Source organism: Lepidochelys kempii, chromosome 3 (genome assembly GCF_965140285.1).
Source record: "Lepidochelys kempii isolate rLepKem1 chromosome 3, rLepKem1.hap1, whole genome shotgun sequence".
Classification (NCBI taxonomy): domain Eukaryota; kingdom Metazoa; phylum Chordata; order Testudines; family Cheloniidae; genus Lepidochelys; species Lepidochelys kempii.
This window is the reverse complement of record NC_136382.1, coordinates 29,571,511-29,578,808: the sequence shown is the minus strand read 5'-3', so window position 1 is coordinate 29,578,808 and position 7,298 is coordinate 29,571,511.

The following is a 7,298-nucleotide window of genomic DNA, read 5'->3' as shown; positions in this document are numbered from 1 at the left end:
TGATTAGAAGTACCTGAGCTAGAACCTGGAGTACAGGGTGGATCCCAGTTCCCCTACCAGCCAGTGGGGAAGTGGCACAGTTTGGGCAGTGAATGAGAAGACTCCCCGAGGCAGTTGACATGGAATGACTTTGAAACCCCGGAAGGAGGAAAACACCATAGTGACCTGACCAGAGAGTCAAACCATGAAGGGAGAATCTCTGGAGTTGCAGAGAGTGAGAGAGAGGTGGCAGGGCACACAAGTGGCAGAAGTGGGTGTCAGACCTGGAAAGAGCTAATTCCCAAAGCAGCCAGGAGGAGGCACCCTAGCAGCGAGTGGACCTGTGACATAGGGCATGCCATGCATAAAGGGTAGCACTCTTAGCAAAGAGGAGGCGGCGGGGGGACATAGAGACAAGAGCTCACAGGTAAGGAGAGACAGAGACATGAAGGTCCTTGAAAATAAGCACAAGAAACTTGAACTTGATGTGGTAAAACTATTCAAGAGGATGGTAATGTAGTCAGAGTGATAAAGGAAAATTATCTTAGCAGCTGTATTATACATGGACCCGAGAGGTGCTATTGGAAGGCTAGAGAAAGAAAGATTACAATAACCAAGATGGGAGAGAATGAAAATATTAACAGTCTGGACAGAAAAAAGAAGATGGATCTTGGAAAAGACGTGGGAAAAGAACATATTTATATTGTAATATTGGCTACATCTGGGATGTGCAGAGTAAGAGAGGGTAGAAAATTCAGGCCTCAGTGACTACCTGTCTTTTCCAAGTCTCTAAGGTGCCACTAGTACTCCTTTTCTTATTGTTCCTATTGTTAGTTAACTGTTCCCATTCTCAGTCAATTCCCCCAGGAGCATAAAACCTGTGGAAGTTTTAAGGCCTCTACATTGCCAGAGCGATGTAAAGGAGTCTTATTATAAATGACAGCAAGGGAATCCTCAGCTAGGAAGATCTATGTGCTTTCTCACTTTTTTCCTGTGCCAAAGTAGCACAATGGGGTTAGATTACAGCTCAGGATTTATTTTACTTACCCATTTTAAAAAGAAAGGCTTTGAGGGCAAATAAAACTTTTACCAAACAGTCAATAAAATGTCAGGATAATCAGAACCAAGCACTTCCCAAAGTCCCCAGCCAGGTCCAGGACAATGATTAGCAAAACTGTATGACTTTCATGTGTGAAAGTCTGAGCAATTTAAAATGACATTGTACTTTTTTGTTTGCTGTTCTGTAATGTAATTTAAATGAAAATCCAGGATCGTAACTGGAATGCAGGGTATTAGTTAACAAGTGTTTGGAACTTAACTTTCATGTGTTTAGGAAATGCTGAATAGCTATTGTGACTTTTTTCTGTCTTGTAGCTTAAATAAGTTACCAAAACAATTGAAACTGGTGTGATAATATTGCATTCTTTTGACAAATAAAATATGCAGAATTTTGAAATTTTTGGTGCAGAATCCCCCCAGGAGTAATGTATTTTAAAGTGAGTGGTCCAATTACCCACCCAAGAACACACAGAATTTCAGCTCATCATATACAAGTGGAATATGAGAAAGATCTTTATTGACCTATTCAAAGAGGCAAAGTTTCCACAGTTGTGCCCTTTACCATAGTTAAGATCAGAGATTTGAAGATGGCTCACGGTGAAACTAAAGAATAGATGTGGAGCTTATTATGCTTCTTGCAAGCCTTAGTTATAGGTCAGAGTTTTCAGTAAGAATTCGAAAACTCAATCTTACACTGTACTTGAAAATCAGAACAGCTTATTTCTATTATGTCTGTGCCATTTCTGACAGCAGCCATCATTATGATCAATAAAAGGTGGTGAAAGTGAAAATACCCTCTGCCACGCATACCCCCTCCGCTGCTACTGGCTTTCAATGATTTTCCCCCTACAATATCTATAATACATTTACACATTTTGGGTTACCAAGTTATTTGTATCCTACCCTGAATATTTCTATCCTACACTTATAATAATATTTTCTGCTTCCTCCAGAAAGTCTGAAAAGCTTCTTCCTTAACTCTGTTAGATGTTGCTAATGATCCAAGCTTATTAAATACAAACAAACCACCTGGTTTTGATGTCTCCTAGTCCCTCTTACATCAGAGGCCCATTATCGGTGGCCTCTGCAACAGAACTCTGCAATTAGAAATCCACACAAGCATCCCTCTTGGTCATCAAGCTGTGTGTGTCTGCTCTGTGAAAATTGCTACAGCTGTCAGCTTAACTGCAGTGACAAATATGTTTTTATTCATATTTAGTTTCACTTAATTCAATATCAGAGGGGTAGCCATGTTAGTCTGGATCTGTAAAAGCGGCAAAGAGTCCTGTGTCACCTTATAGACTAACAGATGTATTGAAGCATAAGCTTTCGTGGGTGAATACCCACTTCGTCGGATGCATGTAATGGAAATTTCCAGAGGCAGGTATAAATATGCAAGCAAGAATCAGGCTAGGGATAATGAGGTTAGTTCCATCAGGGAGGATGAGGCCCTCTTCTAGCAGTTAAGGTGTGAACATCAAGGGAGAAGAAACTGCTTTTGTAGTTGGCTAGCCAGTCACAGGCTTTATTTAATCCTGAGCCGATAGTGTCAAATTTGCAAATGAACTAAAGCTCAGCAAGAAGAAAAGGAGTACTTGTGGCACACCTTAGAGGCCAACAAATTTAGCTCACAAATGCTTATGCTCAAATAAATTTGTTAGTCTCTAAGGTGCCACAAGTACTCCTTTTCTTTTTGCGGATACAGACTAACATGGCTACTACTCTGACACCTGAAGCTCAGCAGTTTCTCTTTGAAGTCTGGTCCTGAAGTTTTTTTTGCTGCAGGAGGGCTACCTTTTCATTTGCTACTGTGTGTTCAGGGAGGTTGAAGTGTTCTCCTGCAGGTTTTTATATAATTCAATATGATTTTGTTGGCACAACAAGCTATACAAGGGGATGCCACAGTGTAAAAAAGACAGGCTGTCAGGTATCTGTCATACGTAAATGTGATCCTCCCAATCAATCAAAACCCAAACAGGTATCCCGAAGTCTATTTGTCACCATGTCCTTTCAGGTTGCTACAGAGCACAATTCATTCTTTCCCAGGGTTAGGCACAGTTTCTCCTCATTCTCTCTTCTCATTGATTTTTGAGAAGGCTGTTATGAAACCTGATGATTGAGGGAGTAGCTGTCTCACACCTCCTTGTATTTCAGGTATTGGAATAGAAAATGCCTTTCATTTCAATCTCTCTGGGTTTGGACCGTGCTTTGTAAATTTTCTGCCTCAACTAATTTCTGATGTGGAAACGTGCACGTTCATGCACACACATACACACTTTTGTTAATAGTGAGAGGGCTTTGGAAGTGACAGTTAACAGATGCTAAAGAAACCAGGAGAAGAGACAGTGGAAGAGTGCAAGAAGTTGACAATCCCACTCATCGCTGTATCTCCTCTGGAGTTTAAGGAACTCCTGTGGAATTTTAATTTCAGTTAGATGCTTTACTCTCTTAGGATTTGTGGAAAATCCCACCCAACAATTACAAACCAGATGCTGGGCACCGTCAACTCTCACTAAGGGTGTGGCTGCACTGCAAGTGAAGGTGTGATCGTAGCACAGGTAGGCATACCATCAGAGCTAGATTAAAGCTGCCTTGGGTAACAACAGTAGCATAGAAGTGGTGGCACGGGCTTCCGCGTAGGCTAGCGGTCAGAGTACACACCCAGGTTCCTCAGTGGGTTTGTACTCTGGTTGCTGGCCCATACAGAAGCCCATATCTACACTGGTATTTTTACCCATGGTAGCTAGCGTGGATAAGCCTGCCCACACTACAGTCATACATCCACTTATACTGTAGGCATCCCCTAAAGTTAATAATGGTAATCGAAGGTCTTAAGGTTCTCAAAGGAGGTGATAAAACTCTGTGAAGGAATACGACCTTATTACCCACAGAGTATAACAAGTTATATATTGTCTAATACTTGTTTCCCTGTACTCCCCTATCTGTCTAGTTTTCTCTTGTCTCCTACTAAGAGTATAAAATCTTTGGAGGCAGGGACCATGTTCTTGTTCAGACAGCACCCAGCACAACGGGGTCCTGGTCCATGAGTAAAGCTCTTAAGTAGAACTCTGCTATGGTAATACAAATAAACAATCAGAGAGAGAGAGGGGTCTTCTCGGTTGCTGGCAGTCGATGAGCACAAGTGCTGCTGGAACAATGCTGAGTAGAGTTTAACTGCAATTGTAGGCCTGGACAAATAGGGCTCAGCATCTTTTGCAAAATGCTCCAAGCACCTCTTATCCATGGCTGTTGTAATGGTGCTGAATACAGATTTGGCCAGTTCTATAATTGCTTTTAAACTGGGTTCAGCTGCACCTGTTACTGGCTACCCTTTGTCAGCCCTGGGTAATTTTACCAGTACTCACCAGGCGAGAGAGAGGGTGCAATCTTGTATGCTCTTGAGCTTTTCACAGGAAAAAATGACAGTTATAAAACAACCTGTTTCTGACATCAGCTTCTCAAGCTGTCACATCAGTGTCATGTTGACAGTCTGTGTAGCTTAATCAGTTTCCTACTCCTTTTCCTGAGAATCACTGATTTGTGAATGTATCAATGAATCAGAGCCATGAGTCTGATTAGCTATATTTATGGAATCTCATATTTATGCAGAGAATTGAAATTCATGATTTAGTATTAATGATTATTGGCCTGTAAATTTATATCAGAGACACACTAATCCTGGTTTATTATTCTATGGTTTAAAGAGTTCCAGTCATCCAGTCAGGAAGCAGAAACAATACAATATGACTAGGCTTGGAAGAATCAGTAAGTGTTGGTAAACAGGATTTCACTGTAAACACACAAATTGATAAAAATATTTTCAGCAATAAAAATATTCAGGTAGGCAAAGAAAGAAATGTGCTGCTTGAAAGCTTATTAGAGTTTCATTTAAGCAGTTTTGTGTATTTTGATATGTGATGTTGATAATTTGTGTTTTAACAGTTATAAAGCTTTAATTTTTTGAATCTCAACTTCTACTGTCTTTAAAAAATATTGTCTGACCACTGCCCCATAATTTTCCACAACTTAAAAATTAAATCAAATAAAAAATACTTAATACCCATATTAAATGTTCACAGTTGTGCATACAATGGATAAAAATGCTTAAGATTATAAAAATTGTATTCTGCCAAACTTAAGTGTGACTTAAGTGACCAAATGTAAGATAGAAATAGCAAGGAGTCATGTGTGCCATTCACAAGCCACCCAAAGTCTGACAATTAGCCATCCAAATTATCTGGTACACTGGTACCAATACTGCTCATATAGGAGTGGGCACCATATAAGTACCTAGAGCAGTGGTTCTCAACTGTGGTCCACCGTTTGTTCAGGGAAAGCCCCTGGGGGGCCAGGCCGGTTTGTTTACCTGCCGCGTCTGCAGGTTCGGCCGATCGTGGCTCCCACTGGCTGCGGTTTGCCGCTCCAGGCCAATGGGGGCTGCAGGAAGGACAGCCAGCACATCCCTCGGCCTGTGCCGCTTCCTGCGCCCCCCATGTGCCTGGAGCGGCGAATGGCAGCCAGTGGGAGCCGCGGTGGGCTGAACCTGCGGACACGGCCGGTAAACAAACCGGCCCAGCCCGCCAGGGGCTTTCCCTGAACAAACGGTGGACCACAGTTGAGAGCCACTGCCCTAGAGAGAGAGTGCAAGGTGGTGGGCAGTTTCCATAGCCAAGGAATGGAAATAAAACTGACTTTAAATAAAAAAGACTTGCTCCTTTTTAATCCATCAACATATCACAAAACAAATGGCAAGCCAACTGAAAAATGACTAGGCAATATTTCTGCAGAGGCTTTCGCTGCTTTAGACAGCTAGAACGGGGAGAAGATACACCCAGCTTTCATCCTTCCTTCTATTCCCCTCCAAGCAGCCATGTGACCAGCTGGGACCTGTTTAACTGTTATAGGTTTCAGAGTCCTGCCCTTGTTTGTGATCCATATCCATGGAGAGATCACATGTGGAACAAGAGGATTATTAAGTCATTGACCGCTCTGCTCAGAAAGCCAACTAGGATGCCAGCTGAGACTCTGGTGTTTGGGATGCCTACACCTAATCAGCCAGGAACTGGACTGGACTGGTGCTATGAAGTCATTTCACAAGGACCACAAAAGAATTCCTGAATGCTCACAGCTTTTTGTTATAACCAGGACTTGGATTGAACCAATGAGTGGCAGCTCCTTTCACCACTTTCTCATCATCTGTCCTGTAAACCGGCCACTTTCCTTTCTTTGATGTTTTCAAAGGCCAGAAAGAATTTCTCTCCTTTGTATGTGCAAATTAGCTGCAGTTTAAAAAGAAAAAATAGTAACAGCTTGTGGAAATACCTGCTAGAGCGAATAATCACTTGACTGACTTGCAAATATTAGGATCCCACAATGTTACATATGCCATATACTCTCTGCTAGTTTCCTACAACACTATAGTATACACACTAGTATTCCATTATGCTGTGTGTACACTATGCTTTCTGTGTTATAACATACTTCCCAGGGCTACCTTTAAAGGTAGGGGCTTAATTGGTGCAGGCCATCTGAAGCAGATGAATTACACTAGGCATGAGCATCTCACTACATTAGGTATGTGTAACACACTCTCACTATATGCACTATCCTCATTGCTGCCATTTCACTGTATCGTGTAATAATTCACACATCATCATCTCGCATCCCTCCAGTAATATGGGGCAAGCCATCCCTTCTTGTGGTAAACCCAGGGCAAGGAGCTAAAGGTAAAAAACCCAGGCATAATGGGGTACAATTCTCACCCCAAACCCTGCGGATTTCATGGGGGAGGCAAGGGCTTTATGTACAGATGTAGCCGACTCCCCACTTCCATCAGGTGCAGGGAAAGATCCACCCAGGAATCTCTATGGCATGATCAGGCCCTTTGCTTGTAAACAGCAAATACATTTATTTAGCTTTTTGTAACTCACTAGGATAACTAGTTATTTTTTTCCACTTCTGCCTGCAATGTTTTTTCTATAAAAAAATTAATGGCTTGTTGTTTCCAGTGCTGACCCCTTTGTGTAACTCTTCCCCCCTCATTCACTCTCAAGTGCAGTTAGCTCTCAAAACTAGATTTATGGTCATACAAGATCCCAGGACTTCAATGGGAGTAGGATGGGTCAGTTATAGATACAGAAAAACCTTCCACTACGATTAATCATTTCCACTGTAAATATAGTTGTCACCTTCCCTTCTCCAGTGGAACAGTAAATAATTATACAATTGTGAATACATATAATATTCAGAGATAACTAGAT